Source organism: Ursus maritimus, unplaced genomic scaffold (genome assembly GCF_017311325.1).
Source record: "Ursus maritimus isolate PB19 unplaced genomic scaffold, ASM1731132v1 scaffold_6, whole genome shotgun sequence".
Classification (NCBI taxonomy): Eukaryota; Metazoa; Chordata; class Mammalia; order Carnivora; family Ursidae; genus Ursus; species Ursus maritimus.
The window spans coordinates 14,669,474-14,693,111 of NW_024426774.1; the positions used below are offsets into that span (position 1 = coordinate 14,669,474).

Below are 23,638 nucleotides of genomic sequence, written 5' to 3' on the forward strand. Positions count from 1 at the left end.
GAGAAATTAGGGAATCCATCCCATTTACAATAGCACCAAAAACCATATGTTACCTTGGAATTAACTTTAACCAGAGACGTAAAGGACCTATATTCTTGAAACTATAAATCACTCTTGAAAGACATTGAGGAAGACATAAAAAGATGGAAAGATATTCCATGCTCCGGATCGGAAGAATTAACATAGTTAAAACGTCCATGCTACCCAGAGCACTCACACTTTCAATGCTATCCTATCAAAATACGAGGACATTTTTCAAAGAACTGGAACAAATAGTCCTTAAATTTGATGGAAACAGAAAAGGCCCCGAATCTCAAGGAACTGTTGAAAAGGAAAAACAAAGCTGGAGGATCACAATGCCGGATTTCGAGCTGTACTACAAAAAGCTGTGATCACAAAGACAGCATGGTACTGGCACAAAACAGACACATAGACCAATGGAACAGAATAGAGAGCTCCAGAAATGGACCCTGGCTCTTGGGCAACTAATCTTTGATAAAGCAGGAAAAAACATCCGGTGGGAAAAAGACAGTCTCTTCAATAAATGGTGCTGGGAAAATTGGACAGCTACATTCAAAAGAATGAAACTTGACCACTATCTCACACCACACACAAAAATAAACTCCAAATGGATGAAAGACCTCGATGTGAGACAGGAATCCATCAAAATTCTAGAGGAGAACATAGGCAGCAACCTCTATGACATCGGCCAAAGCAACCTTTTTCATGACACATCCCCAAAGGCAAGAGAAACAAAAGATAAAATGAATTTATGGGACTTCATCAAGATTAAAAGTTTCTGCACAGCCAAGGAAACAGTCAGAAAAACTAAGAGGCAGTCCACGGAATGGGAGAATATATTTGCAAATGACACTACAGATAAAGGACTGGTATCCAAGATCTACAAAGAACTTCTCAAACTCAATACACGAGAAACAAATAAACAAATCAAAAACTGGGCAGAAGATATGAACAGACACTTTTCCAATGAAGACATACAAATGGCTAACAGACACATGAAAAAATGTTCAAAATCATTAGCCATCAAGGAAATTCAAATCAAAACCACACTGAGATACCACCTTACGCCAGTTAGAATGGCAAAAATAGACAAGGCAAGAAACAACAATTGTTGGAGAGGATGTGGAGGAAGGGGATCCCTCCTACATTGTTGGTGGGAATGCAAGTTGCTACAGCCACTCTGGAAAACAGTGTGGAGGTCCCTTAAAAAGTTAAAAATTGAGCTACGCTATGATCCAGCCATTGCACTACTGGGGGTGTTTACCCCAAAGATACAGACGTAGTGAAGAGAAGGGCCATATGCACCCCAATGTTCATAGCAGCAATGTCCACAATAGCTAAATCGTGAAAGGAGCCGAGATGCCCTTCAACAGATGACTGGATTAAGAAGTTGTGGTCCATATATACAATGGAATATTACTCAGCTATCAGAAAGAATGAGTTCTCAACATTTGCTACAACATGGACGGCACTGGAGAAGATAATGCTAAGTGAAATAAGTCAAGCAGAGAAAGACAACTATCATATGATTTCTCTCATCTATGGAACATAAGAACTAGGATGATCGGTAGGGGAAGAAATGGATAAAGAAAGGGGGGTAATCAGAAGGGGGAATGAAACATGAGAGACTATGGACTATGAGAAACAAACTGAGGGCCTCAGAGGGGAGGGGGTGGGGGAATGGGATAGGCTAGTGATGGGTAGTAAGGAGGGCACGCATTGCATGGTGCACTGGGTGTTATACACAACTAATGAATCATCGAGCCTTACATCAGAAACCAGGGATGTACTGTATGGTGACTAACATAATATAATAAAAAATCAAAAAAAAAAAAGAAAGAAAGAAAGAAATGGGTGGCTGGCATTAAGGAGGGCACATGATGTGATGAGCACCGGGTTATACACAGCTAATGAATCACTGAACACTACCTCAGAAACCAATGATGTGCTATAGGTTGGCTAATTGAATTAAAAAAAAAAAAAAGAAGTTGTGGTCCATATATACAATGGACTATTACTCAGCTATCAAAAAGAACGATTTCTCAACGTTTGCTGCAACACGGACGGCACTGGAGGAGATAATGCTAAGTGAAATAAGTCAAGCAGAGAAAGACAATTATCATATGGTTTCTCTCATCTATGGAACATAAGAACTAGGAAGATTGGTCGGAGAAGAAAGGGATAAAGAAAGGGGGGTAATCAGAAGGGGGAATGAACCACAAGAGACTATGGACTCTGAGAAACAAACTGAGGGCTTCAGAGGGGAGGGGGTGGGAGAATGGGATAGGCTGGTGATGGGTAGTAAGGAGGGCACGTATTGCATGGTGCACTGGGTGTTATACGCAACTAATGAATCATCGAACTTTACACCAAAAACCAGGGATGTACTTATGATGACTAACATAATATAATAAAAAAACATTTTAAAAAAAAGAAAAATAAATTCTGCCTTAAAACTGCTAAATAAACTGACTGTATATTTTAAGTACTCCACATTAAGTACTCGCAAAACATAATGCCTCGCACCAGCCCAGATGATTTACAAACAAGATCCACCAAACATCTATGAGACAAAGAAATGTGGTCTTAGAAAAAATATTCCAAGGAATAGTTAAAAAAGGGAATACCCCCCAGATCACTATACAAGTTCATTAACAAAAATTTTAATAACAAACTTCAATAAAAAAATTTAATAAGCATACTACAGAAAAAATAATATATTAACAAACTGAATCCAGCAATGTATAAAAGGGAGATAGATACCAACATCTCATCTCAAGAAATGTACAGAAGGCATTTAAGGGGCGCCTGGGTGGCACAGCGGTTAAGCGTCTGCCTTCGGCTCAGGGCGTGATCCCGGCGATATGGGATCGAGCCCCACATCAGGCTCCTCCGCTATGAGCCTGCTTCTTCCTCTCCCACTCCCCCTGCTTGTGTTCCCTCTCTCGCTGGCTGTCTCTATCTCTGTCAAAAAAATAAATAAAATCTTAAAAAAAAAAGAAGGCATTTAAAAGACTTTAATACTCATCCATAATAATAAAAATAAATCGGCAAACTGACAACAGAAGAGAATGTCTTTGGCTTTCTTTTTTAAAAAATCTACAGGAGACACCTCTCCCTTTAAAATAAAAAAAAAAAGACAAAAATGTCTTCTTCTATTGACTAAGGTACTATAGAGCATAGCCAGTTTTGTAAAGCAAAAAAAAAAAAAAAAAAAAGAAAGAAAGAAAGAAAGAAAGAAAGCAAAAAGAAAAGAAAAAAATAGATATAAGGATGAAAGAAAGGAACAAAAGTGTTAATATTCAAATATGATATAATTGTCAAGTAGAAAGCACAAGTTACAGATGACCACTAGAATTAATAAGTGAATTTAGCAAAGCTACTATATACAAAAATAATATTTAAAGGTCAATTACATTTCTATACACTAGCAAGAAACAGCTCAAAAATAAAACTTTAAGACAGATATTGCTTACTATACCATCAAAAATGTGAAATACTTAGAAACAAATCTAACATAAGATATGAAACCCACTTTATAGAGCAAATTCTAAAAACTTCACTGAAGATAGTAAAGAAGGCCCAAATAATTGCTTATGGATAGAGGGCTCAGCTTTGTAAAAAAGCCAGTTTTCTTGCAAATTTATATATAGGTTTGATGCTGTTTTAATCAAATTCCAACTTTTTGTGTGAATTTAACAAACTGATTCTGAAAGTTATGTGAAAGAGTAATAGACCAAGAACAGTGAAGACTATATAGGAAAAGAATGAGGTAGGGGACATGCCCAACAAATGTCAAGATACCATGCTACCATGTAGGAACAGACAAATTGCTTTATGTTATGTTTTCAAATGCAGATCCCAGGAGCACACATAACCATTGATTTCTTCCCATGTCATGGCATCAATCACAAGAAGTAACTAAATGAATGAATGAAAATTTAAAAGTAGAGAATGGGGCAAAGGATTGAAAAGCAGGCACACATTGATAATAAGAATGATGGAAATAATAGTGTGATAACAATAGCTAACATCTCTTGAACAACAAATTTGTGAAGGGTATTCTGTTAAAGACTTTTGTGGAATTATCATATTTAATCCTCACAACGACAATATAGGGTAAATATTCTATCATTTGCCCCTTTCACAGATGAGTAAGTAACCCAAGACCACTGAATTAGCAAGATTCCAAGCAGTCCAGCTCCAGAGCATGGGGTTCTAACTCTGAGTAATGACAGGCAGTGTCAGCCTGGTGACAAGTTTCCTCCCTGCCGCAAACCACTTCTACCCTAGATCTGATGTCTTGCACGTGTATTTATGAAGCAGTGTGAAAACCCACTATTTTAAAAGTCATGGGTCAATTAACCTTTATTTTAAAATGCAAATACTCCTGGGATTATCCAGAGCCTGTTAGTCACTCAAGCATTAATGGGACTTTATTCAGTGGAATAGTTTCTTCCCAGCAAAGTCATCTGTGTTGAAGGACTGAGAACTGAAGGTAGGGGTTAGAGACAGGGAGAGCCTGTTAAAGTCTCAGTAAACTTGGACATAAAAAGTTAGGCAGAGCATACCTGTCTTAGGTAACTGTGTATCGACACATATGGAGTGGACATGTCAAAAAGACTCATTAAAGATACTTCCCTCCTCATTTCTGGAAGGAGTTTTAAACTTATGCAGACATATGTACTCAACTGCCCACTGTGGGTTCCAGCTTCTTCCGTTGCTAACCCAGACCAGTTGTCCACGCCCTCTGTCTTGCTGGGAGACACCAACCAGGATCCCACTGCCATTCCCACGAAGACAATGACCAAATATCTCGCCCCCCTCTACCTCCCTAGTCCTCTGCTTATGGAGTGGAGTGGGTGAGGGTGTTGGTGATGGCAAAGGAAGTAGAGATGGTTTTGCCACCTGGTAGTAAGCTTTGGTCGGGGAGCAGACAGTAGGTGGGCAGGAGTCTATTCACGGACAGTTGTCTTTAGAACACAGAGTTGGTAGTGCCTGTGGGTTTCTGCCATTGGCCCCAGTGCCACCTCCAGGCTCAGAGCTAAAATCCAGTACCATATGTATCCAGCAGTCAGCGGGTGGAGTCATCTCTCTCTGAGGAGCTCAATTTAAACAGCTGCGTTTCCTGCCACATGGGAAATGCTGGGTGAGCAATCTGTGCCATCCCACAGGATGCACGCTCAGAAGGGGAGCCCCATTTGGGGCTTAATGCTCTGCAGTTGCCGTTCTGAAATTCTTAATACTTTTATCTTTGAATATCTGTGTTATAGGCTGAATCGTGTCCCCTCCCAGATGTATACGTTGGAGTCTTAACTCCCAGGACCTCAGAATGAGAGCTTATTTGGAAATAAGGCTGTTGCAGATGTAATTAGTTAAGATGAGGTCATACTGGAATGAGGTGGGATCTAATCCAACATGTCTGGTGTCCTTATAAAACGGGGAAATTTGGACACAGAGACAGACACATACACAAAGAAGATAGGAAGGGACCGAGAGATCACTTTCTACAAGCCAAACCATGTCTGAGAGCACCAGGAGATGAGGGGCAGGGCATGGAACAGATTCTCCCCCACAGCCCTCAATAGGAACCAACCCTAAAGACACCTTGAACTTGGACTTCTAGCCTCCAGAACTGCAAGACAATAAATTCTATTGTCTGAGACACACAGATGTATTTGTTATGGTAGCTCTAGGAAACTAATACAGTAAGCAAAGTCCCATAAAACAATGCATTAAGGATCAGGGCTTGGAGCCTCCTGCCACCTCCCTGCATCCCTTGAATAGATTCCGGATGCCCCATCCTCCTCCGACCCTGCTCCCCATGTGGAGAGTGCTGGGAGGCGCGTACATCTCATGCACTGAGTCACTGTGCCCACAATGGATGAGGGTCCCACTTGCCCTGCAAGTGTCCTTGTGCCCTGGAGAGAGGGAAATTAAACAGCAAATAAAAACCCATTACAGGTTCAAAGAAAAGACCATGGAAACAAGGAAAACATATTTTCCCTGCTTTTTAGATAAGAGGCCCTCAATTTTTGTTTTGCACCGGACCCCACAAACGACGTAGCCAGCTTTGTGAGAGAGAAAAATCAAGTCTCAACACATTCAGGGAAGCAAAAGTAAAAAACAGAGGGAAGGAACACTGACAGTTTGAAGTCCCTAGTTCTAGCTGGTCCTGACCTTAAGGTCCAGGGGCTTGAGACTTCTCTGACACATACCAGTGTCCTCATAATGCATTTTAAGAGAGTTAGCTGTTCCATAACCTACAACCAAAATAATCCTAGCTGATCATAGCATGGATAATATGTGATTTTGAATTCTCCAAATCCGAAATAGCACAATTTTTTTAAATTAGCTGTGTACACAAATTTTGAAATAATATGAAACCAACTCTTTTTGAAAATTTCTCTGGAATCACATCATTTCCGATCTATCTGGCTGAATGAATTAGAAACTATGTTTCCCATTAATGATAGAACCATTTTAGTTATTAAGTAAAACAACCCACCATCTTTTAACAATATCTCGTAAATCGCACTGTTATATTTGCACTCGTAACTTGTGTGCGTTCTTTAACACTTACTATTATTATAACTTAAAATCTTTTCTCTATCTTACAGCAGTATCATCCAAGCATTCACTAAGCAATAATAATGCTAGCAGCAGTAATACTTTGGACCAGAAATGAGAGGCAACAACATCCTATGAAGAAACCAGACAAGTACCTCTGGGTGCTGCAACACTGAGTTTAGCAGGTGGCACTGTGACAATGATTACAGAGAATGCCAGACAAATAGAAGCCGTGCTAAACGTGCTGCACCTTTAAGTTTACAAAAGGTAGCTATATATACCCAAGGCTAATGGAAATTTCGGTGCTGCCACGGCTGCCCAGGAATGTCATATAATATGCCCCAGGCTCCAAAAGTTGAAACTTACTTCAAGAATGCATTCTCACCACTTTATACACTTTCATAACTTTATTTATCAAAGAGTTATTTATAGGAAAATTAGTCTTGAATTATGTAAGATTTGGATGAGGCAAGGCCTTCGGGAATGTGCCCTCACATACAATGTGACCACTCTGAAACCCCCTCCTTCTTGGCTTGGGGACCCAAGCATAAGGCCATGCCAGGGGAGTGTGTCTGGGACAGGCTCTCCTAACTTCTTGGCTTGTCATCAAAGCTTGTCAAAGGGCAGCACCCCTCCCCCCCCCGCCCCGTCACAAGCCCGGAAAAGGCAAAGCTGAGAAAATATCCTCCCAGGAGCGGTGGCCAGCGCTCGGGTCCCCATCTCACACCAGAATACCTCTCACACCTGAGAGACCGGTGCTGGACACGGGGACTGGTTCTCGGTTTCCTCACACACACCAAGGATGCCCGGAGTCCAGGTCCAAGGTGGGGTCGGCCCAGCAAGCACCTCCTGTTTTCCTTCCTCATCACGAGAAACAGCAATGTCATCACATGAAAAGCCTCTTGGAAGAAACCCATTTTCCCCCTACAATGAGCAGATGCCACACAGATTTGGTGCATCATTTGTAAACGATTTCAAAGTTTATTTGTCTACTCCAAGGAGATTACTGGAATCTCCAACTTCATTTTAATGTAATTGCTTCCATGCTGCCTGCGAAGTCCTGAGCACGGTAATCACCTCTGATGTACAATTAGAGGCTGAGACTCCGCATCCCTGCTGAACACAACCTCTGTGCGAGGGCTGCTACCTTTCAACCCTGCGAAATTCTGCTACGACCCCACTCAACAAAAGTTTACTGACAGTCCGCTGGGTGCCAAGCAGAGGCCCAGCCCCTTAGAGAAAGCAGAATCACAGTGAGACGTGATCTCTGCCTTCAACAAGCTTCGGTTCCACCACCGTGGCTTTCCTATTTCTGTGGCTATAAAACGCTATCTTCAAATGATTCATAATCCTACATAGACTGCTGTATAAAACAGCAAAATGTACAACTCTGTTGTTGCAATGAGGGGGCAGAGTTCCAGGAACCTCCCCCCTGCCCCTCAAACTCTCCCCATGGAGACAGGCCCCCCAAAGAACCCCTCTGTGTGAACAGTATGCAAACCCAGAGTTCATAAATTTTCAATAACTCCTGAAAGATGCAAAACAATGGCAAGCTTAACAAAAATAAAATGTCCGCAAAGAAAGCAAAGATCAATTGACGAATACAATCAATGCCTGAGAAAGTTAAGCAAATTATTCAAAGCTGAACTGTCCAGCTTTGGGCACATTCTGGTAGCCTGGTGAAGGCGAGCCACCAGGAGAACCAAAGAAATTCTTTCCTTTCTCTTTCTGGCCAAACCTCTCATGAAGGACTTTGCACCAGGGTCTTACCTTTCTCAGAAAAGCGAGTGGACAAGTCTTCTTACATCCTAGCCAGCATTCCTTCCCGCCTCCTCCACTCTATCCCGGCAACCCTTCTCCCTGAGAGCTTTACGCTCCCCCCCAGGTGACCTCATCCTGCCCACAGTTTTAATGTCATCCACCTGCTGATGGCTCCATTCCCAGCCCCACCCTCGTCCCTGAATTCCAGGTGCAATTTCTAGTGCCTATTTGCCATCTCCACCTGGCTGTCTCCCAGAAACATCACCTTAGCAAATCTAACACAGAACTCTGCGTTTTCTCCCTGTCCCTCCTCCAATCGTCCCCTTCTTATGAAAGGACACCCTGTTTACCCAGCTCCAAATGCGAGCCCAGTTGTAGTCCTTGGTTCTCTTCCTCACATCCATTCCACCAGCCATCCTGCCTTCCCTGCTTCCAGCCGTCTCCTGACCATCCCCACTGACCCTCTCATCCACACCACCACCATCTCTCACCCAGACACTGCGGCAGCCCCCTGACTCCTCTCCTGGCCCCACACCTGCCTCCCCAAAGCCTATTCCCTTCACAGCAGCCACAGCGAGCTTTGGACAACATCGGTTTCTTAAAAGCAGCAATCAGTTCCTCCCAATCCCCATCCCTGTGATGGTTCCCTTTCCAACCTGGCTTCTACCCCTCTCCCTCCTCAGTGAGCTCACACCATACTTTCTGCCTCTTCCCTTCCCAAACACACGGAGCTCACAACTGCCTTGAGGCTGTCGGATTAGCCACTCCATCTACCCAGAACATTCTTCCTACACATCTGTGCGTGGTTGAGTCCTTCTTGGCATTCAGGTCTCAGCTTCAAGGTGTCCTATTCAGAGATGCCTCTTTTGATCACCCTAAGTCACCCTCCCAGACATTTCTTTATTTTCTATTAAACATAGCAATTATTACATTTAATATTTCCTTTCATGTATTTGTGCACTGAATGTCTCCTCTTGCTATTAGCAGGACATAAGTTCCATGAGGGCAGAGAACTTTCTGTTACCACTGCTGTAACTCCAAGGCTTAGAATTGTGCCTAGTCCATAAGAGACAAGGAACAGACATTAAGTGGATGTTAAAATGCCTCCTGCCTCTTGGGAGAACTGTTGGTCCCCTAGTCCTTGTAATTAGGGTGGGTCTGTCAATCAAAATAACCACCAGCCCTGATCATGGCAATGGGCCCAAGGTCTGGGCACTAACACAAAGAAACTTCTTTCCCCTGAGCCAAGATGGTTTAAGTCTGCAACCATCTAAGGCCACATCCTTCTCCCCAGCCTATAGAGAGAAAACAACAACAAAAACAACATCAATGGTCACCTGTACCACACAGTGCTTACCATGGGCTAGGCGCTGCCCTACAGAGTTACACATATTTGCTAAAGTAAGCCTCATAACAACCCATGAGAGGATCCCCATTATTATCATGGCATTTCTCCAGATGATGAAACCAAGGCCCAGAGAGGTTAATTAACTTGCTCAAGGTCACACCGCAGTCTGGCTACCGAGCTATGCTCTTAACCATGTGCTCTACTGCTTCCAACAACAGGAAAGAACGAGGCCGGCCCAGAGGAAGAGCAGAGTCAGAAAGGGTGGCTGCCTTGGTCCCACATCCTGTTGTGTCTGTGGCCTGTGTCACCTCCAGATTTTCCAGTCCTACGAGTGAATATATTCTCCTGGGTGTCTATTACTTGCCACTGGAAGGATCCTGACAAATACAGAGAATACCCCAGGAGGGGCTGGGAACTTTAGAGAAGCCACTGGCTACATATTGGGTGTTTGCAACTACTGGTTACAAAGAGAAATTAAGCTTTTTATTCTCAAATTGAAAAATCATCTGGATTTTCAATCAATCAAGTAAGAATTAAATGGCTGTTACATATCCTGCCCTAGCCTAGATTCTGTATGGTGTGCAGAGATATTTAAGACAAAATTTCAAGCATCCTTCCAAGATACTATATTGTTTGAATCCCCTCCTCACCCAGTTTCCTTCTGAAATGCCGAAGCGGTTATGAGGAAAGTCTCTACTGGAGATGGGAGCCACACACCAACTTGAATCCCTGAGGAATTTTGTGCAGGTGGTTGTGCAAAAGAAGGAGCAAGGGCATCGGGGAAGTGCCTTCCTGCCCACCACCAGCCACCACCCAGGTGCAATGAAGTCCTGCAACGGAGCGGTGGAATGTCACACTGCCTCTGCTCCCTTGAGACTTCCAGACTCCCTAGCATCCCCTTGATCAGAGAGAGGACTACAGAGGCAACGAAACCACCAAGCAGCTGGTAAGGAAGATTCCTCTGGCTCTGGCTGCTCAGAGGCTGGAGGGTAGGGGCTGGACCCAGGACAACTAACTAGTTGGAGAGTGATTTGCTAAACTTCTGGCTATAGACTTCCAAAATCTATTTGCTTTCAGGCAGAAATGAATGTCCACACTGATGGCCACGTCTCTGTATCTTCTATCCTCTCTTGTGCTAATTATTGGAATTCTCAGTTGACAAGGAAAAACTTCAATAAAGTCTTTCTGTCTGAGACTGAGAGGAACATACCTCTATCAGAGAATAATTTCCAGACATATGAAAATATTCAGTAACGCAAAAGGGAAGACCCCTCCGGTCAAGGTGGCACAGTTACTTCAAAGCCACATGTCCTCTCTGCCCACAGTACAGAGCAATGGTAGAAAAATGCAAAAGGGGAACAAAAAAGGCAGAGTCACTATGGAAACCAAGATATACTTGCGGTAGACCAGAAGTCGAACAGAAATATCCAGTGAAAAGCTGGCTGAGTTGTAGGCTTATGGAAGCAGATAGAAGCATCAGGTTGGAGGTGACAGGCAGTGCCTCTGCTTGAAGTCACGCTGGGACAAGATTCCACACCATCCTCTCACCAAGTAAAACCTGTTGCTCCCAATTACCTGGGACTACTGTCTCATAGGACTGTGACCTAGGAATGCTATAGAAGGAAGACAGAGCCTCATGACTTGGGACAGAACCAAAGGGCCCACTGGCCTGTGGCTGGATCTGAAATGTCCCCATGCCACCCTAGGGCAGAAAGCTGAACTTCCATTAGATCTGGTTCTGGACTTGGAAGACCTGATGGGACCCTACCCCCCACCCCTGGGTGAACACAGAAGGAGAGAGAAAAAAAAATAAACAAAAACATCACACGCAAAGTGAGACGGCAAATCTAAATTCCAAAACACAGGAAGGAATCTAACACTCTGAAGACAGCCAATAATATCAGAGCAGGAATTCACACCAGATGAAATTAATTTCAAGGAATAGTCTTTTAAAAGGCTCTAAAATAATTGTGTTTAGAATATTCAAAGAGATAAGAAGAGAAATAACTTCCACTTTTGAAAATGCACGAAGGTTTGAAACAAAAGCAGAAGTCAAACAAGATTAAGGAAAGGGAGCTTGAGCTGGGTTATCGATGATGAAAATATGTTTGCCAGAAGAAGGCCGAGAATCACATAATGTGGGAAAGTCGTAACGTGTTCCAGGCACGAAGACTTAAGAAAGCACATATATATTCAGTAGCTCAGACTGGCTGGGTGTGGAGCAGAGAAGGGATCTGAAATAAACCTAAATAGGTAGATGTTGAACTTCAAGGAAGATACCAGATGTGCTTGGTGACTTCCTGCTGTGCCATAGCCCATCCCCTGAATAGGTTGCTTTGATCTTTCCTGAACTCCCTTGGATGTCCCATCTTCTAGGACACTTGGTAACCATCTACATCTAAAACTGGCAAGACAAAGAGAAGCGGAGACCTTGGTGACCAGTATTCTTGGGGTGGATGGGCACCATTACCTCTGGCCAAGCCAAGCTGCCCCATGGTCCACCTCCAGATGACCCCTCCCTTTGCACTGGGAACTCCCAGTGTTAGATATCCAGGAGAACTCCCAGCCATTCCTCCCAAGCTGCAGAGGGAACTGCTTTCTGGACAACATGGGTTTTTTGGGGTTTTTTTTTTTGGTTTTCTTGCTGGCACCCAATCTCAGGACTGCTAGTTCAAGTAAATCTGGACTTTCTTTTTTCCCATTCATGCTGCAGTTTGGGTATTTATAGCATCAGACAAGGAAGAAAACTACTTATATGTATATCTATGAATGTATAAATATATATGTAAGGGTGTATATCTAGACAGCATGGACATAAGTGTTGCTGTTTTTTGGTAAGCATTTAATATTTGCCAAATTGTTAATTCTAATGTTAAAAAGATTTCGATTATCTTATTTATTAAAAAACATTAATTAATAGGGACCAGTATAAGACCAAACAAAGTACAGATGCTTAAAGATAATTTTATTAGTTTTGGCCACTACCATTTTGGAATTCTGAGCAGTTGATGCTGGTGAGTTACCTAAATCCCTGCCTAAAATCATCAAGTGCATGTCAGTTGCTTCCATCATCTTAAGACCTAGTTCAAGCTTTATTTCCTTGCTGAAGACTTCCTCACCCCTCAGCCTGTGGTGGTTCAAGAAAGTCTGACCCCAGCAGCCCAGATGGTGCTATTCAACTGCCCCTTCCCTGAGTGCCTTGCAGAGAGAGATCTGTGCCTCTCCTCCTATCAAACTACAAAACTCTTAAGGAAAGTGTATCTTTTTTAAAAAAGGAAATACCTCTTGTTTTGCTCTTGCATTTTATTTTCTGATTACAGAAACAATAATCCTCAAAGAAAATAATTACAAACCACTTGCCATTTTATTACCCAGAGGTAATCCCATAAAAATTTTGGTGACTCTCCCACTTCCCCTGCTTGTGTTCCCTCTCTCACTGGCTATCTCTATCTCTGTCAAATAAATAAATAAAATCTTTAAAAAGAAAATTTTTGGTGACTATATTGCCTTTTTCCTATGTATGTGCATCTTTCTTCCTTTTCTAAAACTGTGACTATATTCTACGTAACATCATACAGCTTCCTTTTTACCGAAAGATATATTAGGGCGTCTTTGCCAGCAAAGTGGAGTTCTACACTCACCCAGACACTATTATCAGCCTCGTTTCACTAATCAGAGCCTGAGGCTCAGGAAGGTAAATCTCTCGGTCAATGTCACATGGTTACTACTGAATAGCAGAGTTAGGATTTAAACCCAAATCTCCCCATGTCCAATATCTTTTGACTTCCACAAATTCACTAGGCTAATTCTCAGTCAAAAGACCGAGCATGCCGTCAACAATGGGATTAGCAGCTCAGGGTCTTCCGGATTCACACAATTCTGTCAGAACACAAAAGTGTGCGAGCCAGCGTGACTGTCTGATGCTCTGCTGGAACGCTGGGGAAGCTCTTTGACTGTTCAAGTTGCCAAGAGATGTGAAGAATCAGGACCTGGGATGAGGAAGCGAGGACCTTTCCAAGCCAAGCTGGGATTTCAGTCTATGAGCAAAGCTCCTTCTGTCATCTTGAGGGGAAGAGAAAAGTTCATGTGCTGTGTGCTGTGAGGACAGTGGTGTATTTTACACTGCCTTTCCCAGGGAGCTAGAGCACCCTCTCTGATTTCCCCTTATCCCAACAACAGAAATCATGGAGATGAGGTCTTCCAGAAGGTTGTGTTTGAGGCAGAGAAGCTTCGAGTGTCCAGAGGATGAGGATGTGAGGTTGATACCTAGAGCTGAGCCTAGCAAGCAGAAGTAGCCACCTGTATACCTGGATATTAGGAGCACCAGCAAAGGCCTTGCTCTCAGAATCTATCGCCAGCCTTTAAGAAACCATCCCCTCAGGGCGCCTGGGTGGCTCAGTCGGTTGAGCAGCTGACTCTTGATTTTGGCTCAGGTCTGGATCTCAGAGTCCTGGGATGGAGCCCTGAGTCAGGTTGAGATTCTCTCTCTCCCTCTCCTCCGCCCCTTCCCAGGCTCATGCTTACTCGCTCTCTCACTCTCTCTCAATAAATAAAACCTTAAAAAAAAAAAAAGAAACCCTCCTCTTAACTCAATACTCAACAGTAATTATGATAAGTATTACTATTGATTGCATATTATGTGATTTTCAGATGCTAAGAATGTCACATACTCACTCAATCCTCCAAACAACCAGAGTATGAATTATTTCTATTCCAGTTTTACAAAGGAGGAAACCAAGGCTTAGAGAGATATCCTCAAGGTCATGCACTTGGTGTCCAAATTAGTCTCAGCACCTAGGTTTGCTTTTTTTTTACCATTATTCAAGGAAGGGACCATCCTCCCCTACCACCTGAGCCTTGAGTTCTGCTCCCCACTGACATGTGTGGGAAGTGTTGCTTCCTGACTCTGTTGTGACTTAATCGGCTGTGACACACCAGGACATAGACATTATGATTATTAATAGGTTGGCTTTTGTACCAGGAAATCGATGGGCCATTGAAGACTCAAATTCAGGGACCCCAGGCCATGCTTCCTTATGATTTTCTATCCAGGGACACTAAAACAGTCTTAAAAGATTGTTATGCATAGTATCATTCAAGATGCTTATTAAAATTAAAATTCCAAAGCTAGAAGAACCCTTAAATTCCTCTAGCCCAAACTTTTTTATTTAACAAATGAGGAACTGAGCCCCAATCCTCTCACTGGGAGTATCGGGGGCTGTGTTTCTAATGTATGACACCCTCAAAAGGATGAGACTCAGAGAAACAATCTACTTTTTACCAGGTCACCAGACTTTCATCATCCATCATTGGGGGGAGTGGATATTGTATCTGGCAAAATGCCCTCTGATTTTCTGTTTTCACAAAACAGTACAAAAAACTAATTAATCCCATGCTTGCTCTTTTCTGGAAGGAGGAATGAAAGCTCCAAGAGCTTTAAGGGGGAGGGCGCTGTATGTAGTAACTAGGAGAGACCCAGAAGTGGGCAGGATGGAAAACAACTTATATCACCGGATTTCAGAGATACGGAGGAAGTCCTTCCCACTGTTGTAGGGAATCAGAAGTGCTTTAACCGCCAGAGATGATGAATCTAAGAGACTGAGGCAAGGTCATCTCTGAAATAGATACTGGTGCCCTCACAATGGTCACCATCAGTGCAGGCAGCCATGAGCCGTCTTCAGTGGGTCTGAAAGCAACACACAAGGATGGAAAAGAAGAACTTGGCAGATGTCGCTGCATGTTGTTGCTGAGAAAAATCAGCATGATGTGATCGCTGGTTGGCAAACTTCGGAAAGGGGGTGAGGACCACAACTATTTTGATTTGGGCTGAAATGCAGAGTGGGACTCTATTTTAATCCCTCCATTCCTGAAGACAACATGTCATTTACCCAGCTGTACAGTGGCTTCCCCAGAGCATAGCAGAAGGGCTGGACTCCTGTAGGAGCAACAGGAGGCAAGTTCATCAGCATAAAGTGAGGCTCTTTTGGAGATTTTTGGAGGGAAGTGAAGGGATGAAATTTGAGATCTGTAGTTATTGATTTAAAGAGAGTCCAAGCAGCAGAGTTAGGATCCATTTTCCCCAGCATCCAGAACCTCCAGTATGAGTCACTGGAAACATAATTAGGTTTAAGTAGATTGAGGGCACAGTATGGACGAAAAGAGGTAAGGGAGGTTAGAACTTGGCAAGAGAGGGGAGATGGTGCTGATCAAGAAACCAGAGCTTGGTCAGGAGGGAACGGAGCCATGAGGAAGGTGGGATTGGTGAGAACACATCAGGGCCGATGGACCAGACATCTCAGTGAGGCCAGAGAGTCGCTGGAGTCAGTGAGGGTAGAATAAATTAGGTGGAAACCGGATCATGGAGTGCCGTATCTGGAGGCAGTCCTAAGAGCAAATCATGTGGAGCAAGCCTCAGCACTACAGAAGGCAGAGACCCCCCACGGCACTTAGAGGTGAAGGTGAAGCACTGAAAGAAAGATCTATGAGGATGAAACCCTCTGAGTGGACCCAGAGTACTATGCTCCCTACAGCCTGCCCTGGAGTGCGTGAGACGAGGCTGGAACCTGAGTTAAGTCTCCCCTCCCCGTGTTTTGAGCTGCAGGACTAAAGGCAACATGTCCAGAAAATTTCTCAGTGCCCTTCTTAATTAGTGGGACTAAGCCAGTGGAATGGACAAGAGCTGCTTTTCCATGACAAACTCTAGAAGATTCTTCTGTTCTGTCATAGCCCAACTGCATAAACAATGAAAAAGCAGCATTACACAGTGCAGGATCAAAGGACGTCTATTACACACCTTCCCGCAGCTATACAGGAGGGTTCCCCGGTGGAAGCTGTCATCATGACTCACGGTAACTTTGAAAGGTGGCAATACTTTGCCCTAGTTCACACATAAGGAAACGGAGACTTGGAAAGCAAGAAACTTACCCAGGATCTCATGGTGAACAAGCAAAGGAGCCCAGACTTGAACCTCAGACACTGATCCCCCCAAGCCCATTCTCCCACCATCATAGCATGCTGCCTTTGGTGAAACGGGGGTGGAGGGGAGCGAAGAGAAACTGTGGTCTCTTTGAACATGGAACACATAATTTGGGGATGTTCTTCAGTACGTTCTGCCTGAATCCACATCAAGCAGCTGCGAATGCCCGCAGTGTACGGATTCTTCTCGGGCCCCTTCTGATTTGTCCTGCCACAGCGGAGACAGAGCAGCAGCAGTATTTGGTTTAAATGAATGCCAGACCAGGCTGTAGCTCAAAGAAACGCATGAAGAATATCAGTTTCACTTTCTTTCTTATGTTTAAAACAAGGCTTTTCCCCCAACAAATATTTGCTGCTGAAGACGTCCTGCGTTAAGTCCCCAGTCATGATTTTGCAACTCAAGAAAACATGTGGTCTGGCGAATTTTAACCTTCACAAGCCTACAAATTGCACCGCGCTTTGGCCTAAATCGTGTGAAAATTAAATATTCAGTCTGAAATTTGCCAACTCTCTTTGTGGGTCCTCCCCTCCCCCCCAGTTTTCAACTATCCTCAAAATGAAGAAATGTGAATTTCAGAAGATTAATAACCATTAGCTGAAGTATTTCTATTTAGAGTTTGAAGCACTAAGCTTAAATTATTTCAAGAATACGGTCTTCCTCAAAAAGCCTTTTGTGTTAAGGTTGAATTATTTATCAATTCTCATACAATGCATTCCAGGATCATCTATTTCAAAGGTCTCTCCTTCCCAGCTCAGAAGCATTGCCTGGGGTAGGAGAGCAGGTCAGAGAAGCCTAGAGCTGGGATGGAGGGGACAGGAGCCTGCCAGAGCCCAAGCCCTGAAGGATTTCTGTTTTGTGGTGATGGTAATTATTTGGAGGCTGTGTGACTTTTGGCTCTGAGGCTTGTTCCTTCCTTTTTTTCTCTTGCTGCTTGCACAAGGACCTACTCTTGGGAGGAGAGACTGAGAATGGAGGACTTACATGTTGTCTGCCTCATATCCTGACGCTCAGGCCTGGATCATGGATTCAGGTGTGAGCCCTAGGAAGCTGGGATTTCCACAAACTTGGGTTCAGAACCTGTGGGCTCCAGCAAGGGCAATGGGGGCGGGGTGAGTGCTGGGAGGCGACACTGCGAGATCGCAGCTATGGTAGAGTCAGGGACAGCACCCTTGTGGACCTTGCTGTCCACAGTCACTGGGGGACTGCATGTGTAGCCCCCCCCCCCACACTCCATCCTCATTCTCCCTCCCTCCCTTTGCAGCCCGGGGTAAATACAGGTTCCAGGAGAGCCAGATCTGGGACTGGAAACCAAGTCTTCTTGCTGTCCTCAATTGTAAACATGGAAATCCCAACCTGAAAGTTCCTGCATTTCAAAGATCTATGGGCAGTCAAGTCCTCTCCCTCTTATCTTCCTTCATGACCTTAGAGTATTTGATAGGGGCAGTAAGGACAGAAGTGACATATGATGCACGACCTAAGAGTGGAGTTGAGGTTGGTTGAGCATTAGCATAATTCTTCTGGCACCGAAGACCAGAAATGAAGTGTGGGCACCTACCCAGAGACCTCACCATTAGCCCATGAACTGAGCTTTTTCCCAGAATCCCTCACCACATGTGTCTTCCATTGTGTCTGTACATCTACCTGGATTCCCACCTTGAACTCAAGCCTGGCTTTGCAGAGGCAGAGGAGGCATGAGATCTGGGTTAGAGAGGGCACAGTCTGAGTGTGCACAGGGAAGGCATGGGCATTCCGTGGAGCAGGAGCAGAAGACCCACAGGAAATCACTGAAATATTAGCACCTGTACCCTGAAATGAAGATAAAACTCAATGTATGCCACGTGTCATATAAAACCTCTCCCAAATGACCACAAACTGGGGGAGTAGGTTGGAGTAAGGGAGGTTATATCCTCGTGGTGGGCTGTGGCCTGTCAAGTACAGTGGAGACTCAGGCAAGCAAAATGCCTTATCACCTCCAAATTCTAATTTCCCTTCAAAGCCCAACTCGGTTCTTACCCTTTGGTTTCCTCAGGCTGCAAGTCCATTTTGGGGGGTGGTGTGAGGGTGATAATTACAAAAGACAAGGAAAAAAATTAAGGAGATGCAAAAGACAGCAAAGACAGAGATTTCTCATCTTAGTCTCGGCACTTCACTGCTATGGTGTTTCTCCCAAAACCCGCAGTCCCAATCTAACCGTGGGGAAAACATCAGGCTAACCTAAGGTGAGGAACAGTCTACAAAGTGCTTGACAGTACTCCTCCAAACCGTCAAGGTCACAGGAAACAAAGGAAGACGGAGAAACAGTCCCAGATGGGATGAGACTAAAGACACAGGACAACTGTGTCCAGTATGGGACCTGGAAGAGGAAAAGGACATTAGTGGAAAAACTGGTGACACAGAAAACAAGCCTGCAGTTTAGTCAACATGATGTAGAGTGTTAATATCTTCATTTTGACAAATGTCCCATGGTTATATAAGATGTTCATATTAGGGGAGACACGGTGAAGTGTATACAAGAATGTTCTACCCTATCCTGGCAACTTTCCTGTAAATCTAAAATTATTCCAAAATAAAAAAGTTTGTTAAAAAAAAAAAAGAATGTAACTTTAGGAGAATCCACGAAACAGCAAGCATTAGCTTCAAAGTGTATCTCTTGATTTCTTAGGTAAGAAGAGCAAGGCTTGGTGTGAGAGGGATGAACAGCGAATGTTTTGTTGGAGTCCACTGACAAAGTCACATAAGCCCATGCACTACCAAAGATATCTGAATAGCTTCAATAAAAGTTACCAAAGTATCTCACACATGGATATTATTCTGTCTCTGAGTAAATGGTGGCCTCTAGGAGGTGGGATAATAGTAGCTCACGTTTATTAAAGGTTATATGTTTCAGGAACTGCCCCGAGAGCTTCAAAGGCATGACCTCTTTTAAATCTCAAATCATCCTAGTAGAAACTATTATTGTCCTCAGAAAAGGTGCCTGGGTCACAAACAATTTAAGTGACTTACTCAAGGTCGACACAGCTAGAAAGAGGTGGAGCTAGGATTTGAACTAGGCCAGTTGGAGTCATACACACTATGATACTCTTCTGTCCCTCAAACGGTCATCAACCTTTCCAAGGATCTGAGCTCCACTAAGTCCCAGGCTCTCGGCGAGGCCCTAGGGATACCACAGGAAGCAAAACAGTATTTTAGTTATTATAAGTATATAGTCTTTGTTTCATTTAATCTTCATAACCATTCTGGAAGATGAATAGAAATGCTATTTTGACTCCCATGTTGCAAAAAGAAGAGTGAGGCTCAGGGAAGTTAAGTAACTTGCCTGAGGCTAATAATGGAGAAGTGGGTGGGGCTAGTGGTGGGGAAGTGGATGGGGCCAGGACAACCACTGAATCCCCTCAGCTCCCAGCTCCCTGCACTTAACCATTTTCCAGTTTGACTGATTACTAACATGTTCCACTCATGTCTACGAAGCACAAGCCAACTTTATCTTTAAGCCTCATGAAGACAGTTCTGAGCAGGACTTGGCCCTGGAGAAGAAGCTGCCCCATGAATGAGTGGAAGTCTGACTTGCTCTGGTGACTGAGCTACTGGGAGCTGCAATGGAAGTCTCCTCAGAGATTGAGGTCCTGATGCAGTGAAATGCATTCCTGGTGGGACCCTTACATCCCTCTGGTCTGCACAGATGGCCATAAGCCTGCTTCCTGAATCATGGTCATTGAAAGCATTCCCCATCCAAACAAATGAGACACTATGCCCCAAAGCTGAGGGTGCCTCCCCTCTGCATTTTTAAAGTCTTGTTTGGCAGAGTCAGTATCGATTTCCAGAGATAAAGGAGCTGATCGTCATGCAATGATCATTTAACTACCTGATTAACATCCACGGTCAATGTCAGAAAGTCAAAGTAAATGTGGAAGGTGGGTCAGGGAGTTCTCATATAAGGGGGTCTGCATTATTCCACTTGGTTATGAAACATACAGTTGTAAGTGCTCCCTTTCATTCTTAGGATGCAAAAACTAATTAACAGTTAATATGAAAAAAATGTTATAGTACTTCCCCTGTAATTACATTTGCCTATTTGTGAATGAAGTACATTATTTTACTCATCCTTGCAACCAATCAGGGCTTAGATGAATGAATGCCATTCATTCAGTCATCCATTCAGGAACATTTACTAAGCACCTATTCTGTGCTAGGGACTGAAATGTGTGGAAAGTCAGGGTAAGTAAGGCAGTTCCTGCCCTTGGGAGTTTATGTGCAGAAGAATTCCCAGACCTGTAGAAAGAAAAGCATGACAGAGGAGAATGAGGGCAATAATTGCCGTGTGCCCCCCAAGTACAGGGGGCCTCAAAAGAGACAAAACAGCTTGGCTTTGGGAGATCAGGTAGGGTTTCATAGAGAATAAGATGCTTGTGTCAATTATGAAAGAAGAGTGAGTTTTTTGGAATGGACCAGGGGAGAACATTCCAATGTAATATTGTTTTTGAGGATAAAAAGTAGCAAGTGGGCTACAGAAATATATGATCTGGGGATTAAAACATGTGCTCACTAATCACCAATTCATGGACAGAGGAAATGTGGGGTACACAGCTGTGTGTACTGAGCAAGGCCGAAGTTCCAGAAAGGACAAACACGGCAAATACAAAGGAGGAGGCAGAGGATGAGATGGCGTATTTCTGGAAACATGAGTCTTGGCTGAATGAGCAGCCAGTGAGCATTCTGTACTGTGCCGATGCCAGGGCTGGACTATGACCCGGCTCATGGGAGTCACCGAGGCCCTTGACCTCTTACCCCTGAAGGACACTGAGCCTCTCATCTGCTCTTCCCATTCTCCTTTGACACCCTTCCCACCTTCCTTTGATCACATTTTTTTTTTAAACAATAAACACCTTTTTTTACACGACCGAAGATAGGAGAGAGGAAGATTTATTTGCCTTTCTGGACTTTGATTTTCCTCCGATGGAACTCTAGCTCCTTGCCCTCTAGCACATAGCCATCTGCTCAGCCACACTGGCCTGGTCTTGAAGCCAAGCACGCCAGAAGCTTGCCGTGCTGGAACCGCGCCTCCAGAAGACTGCTGATTTTGGCATTCTTTTTTCCTTTCATCATATTTCTTCTGAATTTTCTTTGATCGCTTTTTCTTTGAAATCTCTTCCTCCTCGGGAGTCAGCCTGGCCCCCTTCTTGTGGTGGAGGGGCAGTGCGTCACGGGGCTCATACCACTGTGGGTACGGTGTGCTATCAATGAGCATGATCTGGTTCTTTACCAGGGTCTTGGGGCAGACCACTTCGTTGTTGGATGCATTGTAGACAACGTCAACAATCCTTGTTTTGTGTGTATAACACTTGGAATCCCAGGAGAAGTTCCCCCACATCCAGCCTCAAGGCATGGTGCTTACTGCCTCTCCAAATGTGGACTGTGTGTATGCCAATCTTAGCACTGGCAGCCGGGCATCCCAGCCCATACTTCTGCTTCTTGTGGTAAGGACTTCTCTTGCCCCCGGTCTTGAAGCACCTGTGCCAGTGGTCCCGGGAGATGCCCATTGCTCTCAGCGCTGGCTGCAAGAGAGCCTTTCGTCACATTTCAATATCTGACTCCCCTCCATTTTTTTTCCAATAATTTTTTTTTCAGGAGCGAACACAAAGCTCTCACCTCTTCACTGACTTCTCTCTGTCAGCCTGAAATTCCGGAGACCAAAACGTGTAGGATATTTCTGCCTCCCTGCCAAATGCACCCTCCTCCTGCAGACAGAGGGAGGCCAGAAGTCCCTCCACTCTCAGCCTACTTCCCGGGGCAACAGGCACCCCATCTCGAGAAACACTGGAAAAGCCAGATGCCCTCTTCTCCTCCAATATTGCAAACCTGGAGCATTGAATAAGCAATCCTCTATTAGAGAAGAAACAATCACATTCTTAGTGGCAGTCAGCAGGAGGCAGGGGCTCTTCCAGCTTTATGACTTGCAAATCAAAAGCATGAAAACCAGAATGCACCTTTTGAACCTCTTTCCCATTCAGCCTCGATGTCCTCATAATTTTCTCCCATAGCGTTCCTGTTATTTTTGCTACCAGAGCAATAACCTTCCTTGTGCATTTTTAAAATGTGGGAGGAGGAGCTGTCCAGTGATCTCAAAGCATATGTTTTTGATTCTCATAAGATTATGGATACCAAAGGAATAAAAATGGAAATCACTACTGCCAAGATATGAAAGAAAGTTTGCATAGTAAAATAATTTAAACCTAACATTTGGACCCAATAAGGCAAATGGAACGTTTTTTCCATATTTTTGGAAAATGTGCATTTTCTTCACATTAAGTGGTACCAATAAAAAATAATGATTCTCACTCAGTTTATTTCTATAAATTAGATTGGCTTATAGTTTTCCAGGACATGGTTTTGTATCAAGCTATATGGCAAACACCTGGGCATAAAATACACTCTGCTGTTTGCTTCCACGTGGGAGAAACAGGTCACCATTCCTCTCTTCTAAATCTAGAGCAAAGGTCAGCTAAAGCCAGTTAATATGTTTAGTCCTCTCTAGCTGCCGAGAATGAGTGTTACATCAACAACTTGTGGAGGTCCGTGAGCAAAGCCAGGAAGTTCCTCCCAGTTCCACCGTTTCCCGGTTAGAAACCCGGGGATTCTGCAATCCGTGCTGGTAAGCACATTTGACTCATCCTGGAATCAGATAAAGAAACACAGAAGACCGAAGAACAAGAAAGGGCTCGAAAACACTCTTAGGTGGAATCCATGTATGACCACAGTTATCTAGGGGAGGTCTCTTGAATGAGAGCATGGCCACGTAAATGCTACAGAAACGGTGGGTGGATGGGGATGAGGGGATGGGGAAAGGGGAGAGTTGAAAAGAGAGGGGAGAAAAGATGGCAGAGAGAGAAGAGATTAAATCAAATGTTAGGTCTGGAGTTCATGTTGTTTAAAGATAAAAGAGTGTGAAGGCACAAGAAGGTTCT

At 43.9% G+C, this 23,638-nt stretch overlaps 1 pseudogene; it reads right to left on the reverse strand.

Annotated features, from left to right (window-relative positions):
* Positions 1 to 21,596: 21,596 nt before the first annotated feature.
* Positions 21,597 to 22,483, reverse strand: LOC103671704 (annotated as a pseudogene).
* Positions 22,484 to 23,638: the final 1,155 nt, after the last annotated feature.